This window comes from Ambystoma mexicanum, chromosome 13, assembly GCF_040938575.1.
Source record: "Ambystoma mexicanum isolate Mex_15411 chromosome 13, UKY_AmexF1_1, whole genome shotgun sequence".
NCBI lineage: Eukaryota > Metazoa > Chordata > Amphibia > Caudata > Ambystomatidae > Ambystoma > Ambystoma mexicanum.
In genome coordinates this window covers 810,900,439-810,915,575 of record NC_090938.1, presented here as the reverse complement: position 1 = coordinate 810,915,575, position 15,137 = coordinate 810,900,439, and the positions used below count along the sequence as shown (strand labels likewise).

The following is a 15,137-nucleotide window of genomic DNA, read 5'->3' as shown; positions in this document are numbered from 1 at the left end:
GCACGATTCAGCCAAGTGGCAGTTTCAAGGGCCGAGTCGGGTTGAGTCATGGCATAACCCCTAGTTCGAGTCAGCAAGTGACTCCAGCGTTTCAAGTCGGGTCCCAGGTGTCGAACAGTCAATTCGAGCCTAGCAGGTGATGGGTTCAGCAAGGGCACGATGCAGCGTTGAGTGGGCTCAATGTGCAAGCAATTGTTCGAACATTCATAGTAGTGCTAGAAAGTATCAACGTCGGGATCCCTCGGTATCGATCGACGACAGTCTGACTGGTTTCAAAGCAGTGGAACGGGGAGCCTTTGCAGATATGGTCCTCCAAATGCTGTGCAACCCAATCCAGGGGCTCGAGGATAGGGGGGAGTCCTTTGTGGGTCTGCTCTCCTAGCCCTGGGAGATTCTGGTGCAGAATGACAGGCCTTGGTCCACAGCAAGTTTCACTCCCAATGTGCCCTGGGTGTGGGTGTGGGTAAGAGTCAGAGCTCTCCTCTGCCTTGCACTGCTCCTTCACCTCAGTGGTTGAAGGCTTTGAAAAATGCAACCCTCCCAAAAGAGGGCCAAATCCTTCTCAGGTGGTGGGTGGCCCCTTCTTTTAGGGGTGGACGTCTGCAGGTGATTGGACTAAAGCTAGCCTGCCTTAGTGGCCCAATCCCTGTTCTTAAATTGAGTGGACCTTGCTCTTCTGACATCACACCCAACATGCTTTGCTCCTGAGGTTATGAAGGGGACAGGAAGGAGAAAGAGGCAGAGGGAAACAAGATGATGGAAGTATTCCTCCACTGTACAGAGCCCTCCGGTCTACTCCAATCCCGCCCCCTTTCCTTCTCGCTAGGAACAAAGGCCTTTAGAAACGTAGCACCCTGGTGTGAAGCTACTCCCTTTGAATGGGTATGCTCCTTTGATGCCTGGGCCTAGGACAGCTTCCGGTTGTGCGTTAGTCTCTGGCAGAGCGTGTTACCTGTCTTCACAAAGAGGCATGGCAATTCAGGGTCCTGTCCTGTCATTTGGCAGGCACAGCCTGTCTGGCCAGAATACACATCCCTTTCTTCAGCTGAGCTGGCTCACAGGAGCGGACATGTGATATCAAATTGAATATGGCTGCAATGATTATAAGAAGTGCTATGCACCATGCCTTAACTCTGGCATAGCTTATATTTAGAGCTTACACTGCCACCATCATGGGCTACTTATGATAATCATAGTTTTGGTACAGGGGACATCTTAAATGCAGTCCTTGCGCCATCACTGGAGCTGTCAAATGAGCAACTTTGACCTCTGAACCTGCTCCATGCCACTTGCAGAGCAGGCGCTGCAATCAGGATGCTGATGCAGCAGGGCACAGATGCACACTGTGCGCTTATGGCATGAGGTTTATGAAAGGGGACTCTGATCAGCAGATTACTCTTTCAAAGATGGAATTACCAGCATTTATTATTAATTAATAAAAGTAGAAGAAGCGAAAGCTTTCACACACTTACCAGATGGCAATTCCTCACACCAGCCATGCACCCTCTGTAGTTGCATGGACTGGTTTACACCAGTCCCGGGAGGGGGGGGGGTAACATCAACGGGTGGAGGCAAGGCCTAGAAAGTGAAAAAGCTATTGGAGTGACAGAAAAGAGGAGAGAGTAAAGGCATGAGGAGTGGAGAAGGAGTGTAGGGAGAGAGAAGGGAGAGGAGAGAGAGCGTGGAAGTAACTGTCAAATCTAGCAGGGTGTCTGCAAGGCACAATTCCCCACTTCCCTTTAGACCAACAACAGCTGGTTAGAGTAGGGAGAGTTAGCAATTCCCAGAGGGTGTTTAGATATAAAAGAGAGAAAGAGGGGGATGGGGAAGAGAGAAAGGGAGAGGGAAAGAAAGAGACCTAGATAAGTAAGTGTCTCCAGATGCTCCCATGTTTCTAAGCTTTGTTTGCGTGTACTTGTGTCCCACTCGTGTCCCTGAACCACTAACCTGCTCAGGGCTGCCAGCCAAGCAGTTGCCTCCCAGGACATGTTGAGCTTGAATAAACAGGTCTCCATGTGCCAAGGTTCCATTTGCTGGGTAATTTGTGACAACGTTGGGGACTGTCCTGCTTTGTTTATATAAAACATGGCTGTTGTGTTGTCCATGTGCATTAGAAAACTTCTGAAGGAGGAGTGCTGGGAAGCTGGAGAGCTTATTTTACCGCGTGTATCTCCAGAACATTAATTTGAAAAAAGGCTTATCGAGGGGTGACCTGCTTTGTGCTGAAATCCTGTGGCAGTGAGCTCCCACCTCCACATGAATGCATCTTTTATGGTCACTTGTAAAGGTAACCCCCAAAGGGACAGCCCTGTAACATGCGTGCGAGAGACCACCACCCTAGAGCTTGTATGACATCTTGCAAAATGGCCACTAGATCACAGTCGCCTATAACTTGTAACCACTGAACTGCGAGCCACTCCCAGGATTGTTAGGACACTGTAGGTCTGTTTCATTTCATGCATTGTGACCCCTTGCTCCAGGAATCTCATCACTGGACTGCGAGCCACTCCCAGGATTGTTAGGACACTGTAGGTCTGTTTCATTTCATGCATTGCGACCCCTGGACTGCGAGCCACTCCCAGGATTGTTAGGACACTGTAGGTCTGTTTCATTTCATGCATTGCGACCCCTGTACTGCGAGCCACTCCCAGGATTGTTAGGACACTGTAGTCCGTTTCATTTCATGCATTGCGACCCCTGTACTGCGAGCCACTCCCAGGATTGTTAGGACACTGTAGTCTGTTTCATTTCATGCATTGCGACCCCTGTACTGCGAGCCACTCCCAGGATTGTTAGGACACTGTAGTCTGTTTCATTTCATGCATTGCGACCCCTGGACTGCGAGCCACTCCCAGGATTGTTATGACACTGTAGGTCTGTTTCCTTTTATGCATTGCGACCCCTGGACTGCGAGCCACTCCCAGGATTGTTATGACACTGTAGGTCTGTTTCATTTCATGCATTGTGACCCCTGGACTGCGAGCCACTCCCAGGATTGTTATCACACTGTAGGTCTGTTTCATTTCATGCATTGCGACCCATTGCTCCAAGAATCTCATCACTGGACTGCAAGCCACTCCCAGGATTGTTATGACACTGTAGGTCTGTTTCATTTCATGCATTGCGACCCCTGGACTGCGAGCCACTCCCAGGATTCTTATGACACTGTAGGTCTGTTTCATTTCATGCATTGCGACCCCTGGACTGCGAGCCACTCCCAGGATTCTTATGACACTGTAGGTCTGTTTCATTTCATGCATTGCGACCCCTGGACTGCGAGCCACTCCCAGGATTCTTATGACACTGTAGGTCTGTTTCATTTCATGCATTGCGACCCCTTGCTCCAGGAATCTCATCACTGGACTGCGAGCCACTCCCAGGATTGTTAGGACACTGTAGGTCTGTTTCATTTCATGCATTGCGACCCCTTGCTCCAGGAATCTCATCACTGGACTGCGAGCCACTCCCAGGATTGTTAGGACACTGTAGGTCCGTTTCATTTCATGTATTGCGACCCCTGGACTGCGAGCCACTCCCAGGATTGTTAGGACACTGTAGGTCTGTTTCATTTCATGTATTGCGACCCCTGGACTGCGAGCCACTCCCAGGATTGTTATGACACTGTAGGTCTGTTTCATTTCATGCATTGCGACCCCTTGCTCCAGGAATCTCATCACTGGACTGCGAGCCACTCCCAGGATTGTTAGGACACTGTAGGTCCGTTTCATTTCATGTATTGCGACCCCTGGACTGCGAGCCACTCCCAGGATTGTTAGGACACTGTAGGTCTGTTTCATTTCATGTATTGCGACCCCTGGACTGCGAGCCACTCCCAGGATTGTTAGGACACTGTAGGTCTGTTTCATTTCATGCATTGCGACCCCTTGCTCCAGGAATCTCATCACTGGACTGCGAGCCACTCCCAGGATTGTTAGGACACTGTAGTCTGTTTCATTTCATGCATTGCGACCCCTTGCTCCAGGAATCTCATCACTGGACTGCGAGCCACTCCCAGGATTGTTATGACACTGTAGGTCTGTTTCATTTTATGCATTGCGACCCCTGGACTGCGAGCCACTCCCAGGATTCTTATGACACTGTAGGTCTGTTTCATTTCATGCATTGCGACCCCTTGCTCCAGGAATCTCATCACTGGACTGCGAGCCACTCCCAGGATTGTTAGGACACTGTAGGTCTGTTTCATTTCATGTATTGCGACCCCTGGACTGCGAGCCACTCCCAGGATTGTTTTGACACTGTATGTCTGTTTCATTTCATGCATTGTGACCCCTTGCTCCAAGAATCTCATGGCAATGAATACACTTGAACATTTTATATAAAAAAAAGAAATCAGTATTTCGAAACAATAGGACATTCCAGATTAGAGGAGGTCCCTGCCACTTACCTCAACCTCCAAGTGGTCACCCCCTAACCCAGGCTTCCCCATTACCCACAATGTCCCTCCAATATCCGTTGACTATCAATGGGTGACCCCTATGGTCTGTGATATCCCTTACCTTATGGGGGGCCTTAAAGGCTATGGCCTTCTCTAACCCTCTCCCTCAGGGGCATCCCAAGGAACGGGCTGCCTGGTTTCACTGTTCTCTTTCCTTTCAACAATCATTGCACAGATTCTCCTCACTCCAGTCTCCTTTCCCTAACACCCCTCCCCCTGCTTCTCACTGTCTCTCTCTGCTCTCCTTCCACAGATTCTCCTCACTGCAGTCTCTTTTCCCTCACACCCCTCCCCCTGCTTCTCACTGTCTCTCTCCTTCCACAGATTCTCCTCACTCCAGTCTCCTTTCCCTAACACCCCTCCCCCTGCTTCTCACTGTCTCTCTCTGCTCTCCTTCCACAGATTCTCCTCACTCCAGTCTCCTTTCCCTAACACCCCTCCCCCTGCTTCTCACTGTCTCTCTCCTTCCACAGATTCTCCTCACCCCAGTCTCTTTTCCCTCACCCCCCCCCCTGCTTCTCACTGCTCTCCTTCCACAGATTCTCCTCACTCCAGTCTCTTCTCCCTCACACCCCTCCCCCTGCTTCTCACTGTCTCTCGCTGCTCTCCTTCCACATATTCTCCTCACTCCAGTCTATTTTCCCTCACACCCTCCGCCTGCTTCTCACTGTCTCTCTCCTTGCACAGATTCTCCTCACTCCAGTCTATTTTCCCTCACACCCCTCCCCCTGCTTCTCACTGTCTCTCTCTGCTCTCCTTCCACATATTCTCCTCACTCCAGTCTCTTTTCCCTCACACCCCTCCCCCTGCTTCTCACTGTCTCTCTCTGCTCTCCTTCCACATATTCTCCTCACTCCAGTCTCTTTTCCCTCACACCCCTCCCCCTGCTTCTCACTGTCTCTCTCTGCTCTCCTTCCACAGATTCTCCTCACTCCAGTCTCTTTTCCCTCACACCCCGCCCCCTGCTTCTCACTGTCTCTCTCTGCTCTCCTTCCACAGATTCTCCTCACACTGCAGCCTCCTTCCCTCACACCCCTTCTCCATTCTTCTTCCACTGATCTTACTGCTTATTTCCACTTCTATTTCTACCGTCCAAGCTGTCTCCCACCACCCCTTACTAGGTCTGCATCCTGGTCTTACCGATCTCGCTCATGCCACTCTATCCTCAGTTTTTGATGCTCCACTATGTCTCCGCCCACCAACTCTCCCTGGTCTTCCTTCTCTCCAACACCCCCTACTCCCACCAATGCACCTGCCTCTACTCCCCGTTACCCTCTTGTGTCTCACTTCCCTCTTTAATGCATACACCCCGCACGCACACAGCCTGTCTCAAGCCTACTCCTAACTCCTATCTATCCTTCCTCCATTCATTCCCTCACAAACCACTCACGTAGTGCCTCTGACACCCAACACCTAACCTTCACTATCTCAATGCACTTCACAGTTCTTCTCCACCTGAGACACCCTCCCCTCTGGATCTATCTCACAACACTCCACAGTCTCCCTGCAGTCCTTCTCCACCTGCCACACCGTCCCCTCTGGATCTATCTCAACACTCCACAGTCTCCCTGCAATCCTTCTCCACCTGCCACACCCTCCCCGTGGGTCTCTTGTTCCACCTTCTCTGCTCCTGACCTCAACTGAACACCTGTCACCCTCCCTGCATCACCTAGCTTTTTATAGCCCTGTTCTCCCCCTCTAAACCCACTCCTGGCCTCCCATTGGACATTTACCTAAGCTGTTCCCTTTGGCCAATCACAGGTGACAGGTTAGAAGGATCGCCCACTCATATGCTATGGCAGATATAGGTTACGAGATACCCCTGCATTCCATACAGGCGACAGGTTAGAAGGTACACGCACTCATATGCCATGGCTGGTATAGGTTACGAGATACCCCTGCAGGCCATGCAGGCGACTGGTTAGAAGGTACGCCCACTCATATGCCATGGATGATATAGGTAACGAGATACCCCTGCATGCCATGCAGGCGACAGGTTAGAAGGTACGCCCACTCATCCCTTGGGTGATATAGGTTACGAGATACCCCTGCATGCCATGCAGGCGGCAGGTTAGAAGGTACGCCCACTCATATGCCATGCAGGTGATATAGGTTAGTAGATAGCCCTGCATGCCATGCGGGCGACAGGTTAGAAGGTACGCCCACTCATATGCCAAGGCTGATATAGGTTACGAGATACCCCTGCATGCCATACAGGCGACAGGTTAGAAGGTACACCCACTCATATGCTATGGCTGATATAGGTTTACGAGATACCCCTGCATGCCATGCAGGCGACAGGTTAGAAGGTGCGCCCACTCATATCCCATGGCTGATATAGGTTACAAGATACCCCTGCATTGCATACAGGCAGCAGGTTAGAAGGTACGCCCACTCATATGCCAAGGCTGGTATAGGTTATGAGATACCCCTGCATGCCATGCTGGTGACAGGTTAGAGGGTACGCCCACTCATATCCCGTGGGTGATATAGGTTACGAGATACCCCTGCATGGCATACACGCGGCAGGTTAGAAGGTATGCCCACTCATATCCTATGGCCAATATAGGTTACGAGATACCCCTGTATGCGTACAGACAGCAAGTTAGAAGGTATGCCCACTCATATCCCATGGCTGGTATAGGTTACGAGATACCCCTGCATGCCATGCAGGCGACAGGTTAGAAGGTTTGCGCACTCATATCCCATGGCTGATATAGGTTACGAGATACCCCTGCATGCCATACAGGCGACAGGTTAGAAGGTACACCCACTCACATGCCATGGGTGGTATAGGTTAGTAGATACCCCTGCATGCCATGCAGGCGACAGGTTAGAAGGTACGCCCACTCACATCCCATGGCTGGTATAAGGTTACGAGATACCCCTGCATACCATGCAGGCGACAGGTTAGAAGGTACACCCACTCACATGCCATGGGTGGTATAGGTTAGTAGATACCCCTGCATGCCATGCAGGCGACAGGTTAGAAGGTACGCCCACTCACATCCCATGGCTGGTATAGGATACAAGATACCCCTGCATGCCATGCAGGCAACAGGTTAGAAGGTACGCCCAGTAATATGCCACAGCTGATATAGGTTACAAGATACCCCTGCATGCCATGCAGGCAACAGGTTAGAAGGTACATCCACTGACATCCCGTAGCAGATGTAGGTCACGAGATACCCCTGCATGCCATACAGGCAGCAGGTTAGAAGGTACACCCACTCATATGTCATGGCTGGTATAGGTTACGAGATACCCCTGCATACCATGCAGGCGACAGGTTAGAAGGTACATCCACTGACATCCCGTAGCAGATGTAGGTCATGAGATATCCCTGCATGCCATACAGGCAGCAGGTTAGAAGGTACACCCACTCACATGCCATGGCTGATATAGGTTACGAGAAGTCCCTGCATGCCAGACAGCGAGCAGATTAGAAGGTATGCCCACTCATATAGGTTATGCGATTCCTCTACATGCCATGCAGGTGACAGGTTAGAAGGTACGCCCAACTTAAATGTCATGGGTGATATAAGTTACGAGATATTACTGCATGGCAAACCGGCCACAAGAGGTTAGAAGTTTACCCTTTCAGAGTTCCAGGTGACAAGGCAATCTTAAGCCCCTGCTGCCCCCTCACAGCCCAATGACATGAATTAGAGAGTAATGGCAGCAACACTATAATTATCCAATGGTGCAGTGCTTACCTGGACGCTTGTTTCTGAAAAAGGCATACCAAACTCCGAAAGCAGCCAGCCCCACAGCGAGCACAACTGCAATGATCACTCCAGCAATGAGCCCAATGCTAGGTCCTGGAGACTTCTCCTCTGTGGATAGAGTAACACAGGTGCAGAGTTACAGGGCAGATTTTACTGCAAGGACAAGCTTTCCTGTGCATGAATGGCTGGACATAGTTACATGCTTGGTGTGGAAAGACAGGGATGTCACACCTCAACTCACAGAAGGCTGCAGCTCACAGCAGTTGACACACATTAAAATCATCTTTTGTTGCGTTCGATGTGCTATTAACCTTGTCCTTCTCACAACTCTTCCATCCTAGGGTATTTCTGGACCAGTGCAAACCTTTGCTTCTATGATCACTATATACTTACTTGGGGTCCTGGCTGCTCAATGCTCTGCCTCTCTTCCCAGTCTCTCTATAGAGTCCCCCGCGGCTCTTTCCTAAGCCAGCTTCCCCTCAATTTACACCACACCATTCCCTCTTGCCATCTTTCAGCCTCTCTATAGAGTCCCCCGCGGCTCTTTCCTAAGCCGGCTTCCCTTCAATTTACACCACACCATTCCCTCTTGCCATCTTCCAGTCTCTCTATAGAGTCCCCGCGGCTCTTTCCTAAGCCGGCTTCCCTTCAATTTACACCACACCATTCCCTCTTGCCATCTTTCAGTCTCTCTATAGAGTCCCCCGTGGCTCTTTCCTAAGCCAGCTTCCCTTCAATTTACACCACACCATTCCCTCTTGCCATCTTTCAGTCTCTCTAAACCAGCTTCTCTTCAATTTACACCACACCATTCCCTCTTGCCATCTTTCAGTCTCTCTATAGAGTCCCCCGTTGCTCTTTCCTAAGCCAGCTTCCCTTCAATTTACACCACACCATTCCCTCTTGCCATCTTTCAGTCCCTCTATAGACTCCGCCGCGGCTCTTTCCTAAGCCAGCTTCCCGTCAATTTACACCACACCATTCCCTCTTGCCATCTTTCAGTCTCTCTATAGAGTCCCCCGTGGCTCTTTCCTAAGCCGGCTTCCCTTCAATTTACACCACACCATTCCCTCTTGCCATTTTTCAGTCTCCCTATAGAGTCCCCCACGGCTCTTTCCTAAGCCAGCTTCCCTTCAATTTACACCACACCATTCCCTCTTGCCATCTTTCAGCCTTAAAGAGTTAAAAAGGAGAACCAAAGACAGCCGGGTGGTGGGGGGGCGGGGGGGTGGCTCAGAAACCAGCCTCCCTGGCCATAAGTATAGTGGATGTAATTTACTAAGGCTTGTTACAGTTTGGTTACTTTTAGTGGTAGGGCGAGCATCGGATAAATAGGTTTGGACGGAGGACATAATTTGTGTGAGACATTCTGAGGAATACTGGTTGTCATTTTCTTTTTTAAGATGGGGAACCTCATCGTAGACATGGGACTAGTTCTGGTTGTTCTTTTCTTTAATAAACACCCTTGAAACAGGTCTTCTCGTCAGTCTCCTGTGTCTGACTTACCACAATATATCTTTGTATAGAACCTTGATTGGACATTTCTTTATTTTGGGACATTCCTACTATGGCCTTTCAGGTTGCTACTGTCCTGACATTTACACCCTTCTTAAGAGTACAGCCTGACCTCAGCCCATGAAGGAGGTATATCTCTTGACTGTGCCCGTTTGACCTTTATGATTGGGGTCACTGCTGGTTTGTAATAGTGTGAGGGTGGTTTAGCCACTACTCAGTTTTTTTCTCCTGCCGGGCAGTAGTCATGTCATAACGCCCTCACCAGAGGGCTATGGAAAGGTCTTCCTAACATGCACTACATCCCCCATAGAGCCAGCAGAGAGGGAAAGAGACTGTTAAAATGGCAAAGGGCATTATGTCCCATTTAAAGCTAGCAAGAGGCAGAGGGGAGGTGGGAGAGTCCTTAATAGCGCCCGGGGAGAGGCACTGGACAATCAAGAGGGCAGGAACATAAGCATAATCTACCAGCAACAGCCAGTGCTCCCTCATGCCCTCCCCTGTCTCTGCCCCCCGTGGCGGGTCAGAAGAATAACACGGACCCTGGTTTGCCATCTCACTATTGTATTTTATTAAATGAAAGATGAAAAAACGTAGCTTTCCCTAGACTAAGGGTGTTCCCTACCTAACAAAGCTAACTAAGGTGCTCGTCAGTCATCACAAGAGTCCCAAACTGTGCCACTGGAGCACTAATTGACACCCATTTTAGACTATTTTGGCCTCATTCCCATAAGCCTCCCTGGACAATAACTATTCATAATTTTGTCTTTACACTTGCAAGACTTTGGAACTTCCTTATTTAATTTCACAAACTACATATCACATAATGCACCTTGTGCCAGTTCTCGTGTCCTGGCTATTCCTATGCAGCAGTCTTAGAACTACAATCCCCATAAGCCTTAGCGATCAGTGCTGCTTTCACTTTCCCAGGACCAAAGATGGAGGAGGAAGATTACCTTCAGGTGTGCTGCTCCAGGTGCTGCTAATGAGCCTGCTTCAGCAGAGGGATGGTCAGCATGTAAGCAGCTGCCTGCAGGAGCACAGGGCTCTTGCATGGAGTTCACTCACAACCTTTGATCCTTGGATAACCACCCTTTCTCTTTTGCTTCCAGAGCCTGCTCTTGTTCTAGTGCCCTGTGCTCCCTGCCTTGCAACCCTGTTACTCTGCCTACACTGCCCTGCTCCTCTGCCTTCACTCCCATGCCTTCCGCCCTGCACCTCTGTGCTCCCTGCCTTGCAACTCTGCTACTCTGCCTGTACTACCCTGCACCTCTGTGCTCCCTGCTTTGCAGCCCTACTACTCTGCCTACAAAGCCCTGCACGTCTGTGCTTACTGCACTGCAGCCCTGTTAGCGTGCTTGCAGTCCTCTGTTCCCTGTCTGCAGCCCCTTGCTCTCTACCACCTATCATCTTGTTCCTTGCCTGCAGTTCCTTGTTCTGTGCCCATAGTCCGTGTTACCTGGCTTTAGCTTCTTAGATTCCAGTCCTGAGTTTCCTTGTTTTCTGTCTGCAGTCCCGCCCTTGTTATTCCAGGCCACTGTTTCAGTTCCTTGCCACCAATCTTAAGTTCAGTCCTTGCTATCCTATTCCAGAGTTTCAGTCCTGAGTTTTCTTGCTCCTGATCTCTAGTTCAGTCCACTGTTCCTTGATTCCGGTCCTTACGTTCTAGTCTGCAGTTCCAGTCTCCTGTACCATTGCACTTAGATTCTTTTCTTCTTGCTTTTCCTCTTTCTTCCTGGTCTCTGTCCTGAACCTTGCTTACTTTGACTTCCTTTTCTTCCCTGGATATTTCTGTTACTCTTCTTGTCCTCAGTTGTGCTTGTGTAATTCCTTAGTTCAGAGTTTGGCTGCAGGGTTTCCCAGCAGGCAATCTCTGACCCTTTCCTTTGTCACGTTTCAGTATTGCACTATGTGCCATATTGTTAACAGTGTGCTGGTTCCTGCTTCAGGAGGCAGTCATTGTTCAGTTCCTGCTGGACCCATACAGGCTTCAGTCTTGTGAGTACTGTTTCCTTGTTTGTGCTTTAGGGTCCAGACACAGACACCCATTCCTGCTGCTCCTTTCCATGAGCATTTAGAGTGGGGCCCTGTAACAGTAACCAGCTCAGAGGGCTAGAGTTTCACCAGACCCTGAGGGAAATTCTTCCCCCATTCTGGGTACACCTCCAGTGGGAAGCTAAAGTTGCACTCTCTAACCCTTCCTGTTCACTGCCTCTGTTGCCTGTCTGGAGTGCTTGCCTATCCTTTCTTGTCTGCAGGATTCCTTACACTCCTGCCTTTGTGCATGTTTCTCCCCTCTGCTTTGAGCGCACGTCTCCGCCCTCAAGCCCCTGACACAAACCAAGTTCTGTCCACTGTCCAAACTAACCTATCCTGACCCTACCACTATAAGAACTACTAAGGAACAGGAGAATGACTCCCTTCTCATGTGAGCTGGTTTCTCAGCAAGTTCATTTCAATCAAGTATTTTTAGGTGTAACTACTTTTATCAACTCGCACAGTTCAGACACTGGGTTCTTCAAGGTTTCAACAGTCTCTTTCACTAATGATTCTCGCACTCCTTGTACACTCTCAAATGGGACGAGTATGAATGATCCGTGATGATTCTCAGCCTCCTCACAGTCTCTTTCACTAATGATTCTCGCTCTCCTTGTACACTCTCAAATGGGACGAGTATGAATGATCCAGTGATGATTCTCAGCCTCCTCACAGTCTCTTTCACTAATGATTCTCACTCTCCTTGTACACTCTAGAATGGGACGAGTATGAATGATCCAGTAATGATTCTCAGCCTCCTCACAGTCTCTGTCACTAATGATTCTCACTCTCCTTGTACACTCTCGAAAGGGAGGGGTATGAACATTCCAGTGATGATTCTGAGCCTCTTCACAGTCTTTCTCTAATGATTCTCACTCTCCTTGTACACTCTCGAATGGGACGAGTATGAACGTTCCAGTGATGATTCTCAGCCTCCTCACTCTCCTTGTACACTGTTGAATTGGACGGGTATGAACGTTCCAGTGATGATTCTCAGCCTCCTCACAGTCTCTTTCACTAATGATTCTCACTCTCCTTGTACACTCTCGAATTGGACGAATATGAACGTTCCAGTGATGATTCTCAGCCTCCTCACAGTCTCTTTCACTAATGATTCTCACTCTTCTTGTACACTCTCGAATGGGACGAGTATGAATGATCCAGTGATGATTCTCAGCCTCCTCACAGTCTCTGACACTAATGATTCTCACTCTCCTCGTACACTGTCGAATGGGACGAGTATGAACGTTCCAGTGATGATTCTCAGCCTCCTCAGGTATTCAACAATTTATCCTGACTGGAATGGGTATGTGCGTTCCAATAATGAATCCATCCTTTCTCGTATATTCTTGACTCTTCATCTCGACTGGGAGGAGTATGCAAGCTCCAGTTATCAGCAGTCCCCCTCCCGGGTCTCCCGCTTTCCCGGTTACCTTTATTTTTCAGGAATAACATCATCAGGAGTTGTGGCAGGTTGGGACCCTCTTTCTTGAATGTCAGGTTGGCTTCTCCACCCTTCTCTACTCCGATCGCCTCGCTCTGTGATGCCTTTAGGAAAGTGGTATTGGTGTCATTAATGGGCTTCCAGGCCCACCCGGATACGGTCACGCCACCAGCTGTTGCTCTCTTTCAGGATGTGTTGCATCCACTTCGGTCTATCGCGTCTCACTCTTCCTCGAGTGCCACGCATTAGAAGCTGCACTCCGGTTTCTTTCCAGCATCGGACGCTGTGCGTCCCAGTTTCTCTCAGCCTTTCTCCCCCAGCTGATTGGAAACTGGCGGCTTCTCCTCTTACGAAGGTCTCTGCCTCCAAGATTTTGAATGCTACCGTGGAACTTGCCCCGGCATAGTGTCTTCCCCTGGCATAGTGTCAAAGTCCTTCTTCTCTGTTTTATTTACACTCTGTATTCCTCCAGTGGTTTTCTTCGTTTCAGTACCACATAATTATTTCTTCACAGGTACACACTCAGAGGTTTTGATTGACAATAACACATTTTAGTTTGTTCTTCATGTTTCGTTCACTGGGTGTTTTTAAAGATGGGTTATGGATATGTTGCTTTCTGACTTTTCTTTTTACGAAATGGAAATAATTTTATTTTGAAGTCAGTTTGAAGAAATGATTTCATTTTGAAACCAGAGCCTCCCACCCCTGCAGGACTTGGATGGCTCTGGCTCCTGTGCTCTGCTGCGCATGACATGAACCAGAGCTGGTTCCTTGTGTGTGTGCATGCGTGCTGGTGCATGGGAGCCAGACTCATGCCTGCAGAGGAGGAGCTGCAGCAACGCATTCTGAAAGGTAAGGACAAATATTTTTTAAATGTAATGGTGTGTGTGAGTTATGTAATGTATGTGTGTGTATAAATCATGTGTGTGTGTGTGTGTGTGTGTGTGTGTGTATTGTCTTGTATTGTATTCTGTTATTTATATAGCGCTCTTTCCCCACTTGTGTGGCCTCAATGCGCTTTTTTCCTTGGTTGAATGCCCTTGGTGACCATAGTCGATGTCGATAGAGAGTTCTAGGGGGGTTAGTTTAGGAGATGCATGTGTGCATGTTGCCGTTCTAGGACTTAGGTGGCTGGCAAGGCTTGACTAAGCAGGCCAAGAGAGGTCAGACACATTGGTGGGTGCTGTTGAGGGTTAGAGATAGATTGCTATTGTTGAGAGAGTTTATGTGTGTCAGCTATACCAAATACCTTTCGGTGGTGGTCGCTGCGTGCTAGTGATAGAGGTGTTGAGGTACGTCAGGTGTTTTAGTCTGGTCGGCTATGTGTGCATTAGGCCGGATGTGCTAAGCAATAGGCATATTCTAACATGCATGGATGCTTGGCCGTGCCTGCGGCCTGTGTCGACGCTAGTGGTGCAAGCTACACGTACCGTAGATTCGAGAGTCCTGTATATTGTGAGGGAGGCCTACACCTAACAGTGAAATTTAAGAACAAGGCTAAGCACAGCTAGATTCCAGAGTCCTGTATAGTGGGAGAGAGCCCTACACCTGACAATGCAATTGAGTACAAGGCTAAACAAGCTAGAGCCTACACTAACAGTGCAATTTGAGTAGAGGGCTATGAAGAGAATCCTTGAGTAGTGAGTCCCGGGTGCCCCCCTGCAGTATGTTTCGTCATATAGTAAGCCAAGAGAGGCTGTGCCTAAATTGAGAAACCTCTATGGTCGGCAGGCGGCCCCGGTTTCGTGGTGCTGGGGTCTCCAATTAAAACGAGCAAACGGAGGGGGCTACCCCTCGATTCGTGTAGGTGGAGGGGGGGACTAGGCATGAAAGGCTGTGGGTTACAGCCGAATGTATAGTAAGTATCCGTAATGTAACAGTCATCGAGAGCTTGTTGGACCTAGCTTGGTGAATAGGGATATGGAGGGGGTTGCTAGTGGTGGGAGCTTCCCAGGGTGAG

At 49.4% G+C, this 15,137-nt stretch overlaps 1 protein-coding gene and 1 long non-coding RNA gene across 3 annotated transcripts in view; both read right to left on the bottom strand.

The window, feature by feature from the left end:
* LOC138522045 (major histocompatibility complex class I-related gene protein-like) overlaps positions 1-15,137 on the bottom strand; it is a 1,849,186-nt gene that overhangs the window by 969,604 nt on the left and 864,445 nt on the right. The gene's annotated exons all lie outside the window — the stretch shown is intronic.
* Positions 1-15,137, bottom strand: part of LOC138522047 (uncharacterized) — a 67,340-nt gene that overhangs the window by 44,884 nt on the left and 7,319 nt on the right. The window contains exon 2 of the long non-coding RNA XR_011283223.1: positions 8,173-8,292. This is a non-coding gene — a long non-coding RNA (uncharacterized lncRNA). The remainder of the gene's footprint in view (positions 1-8,172; positions 8,293-15,137) is intronic.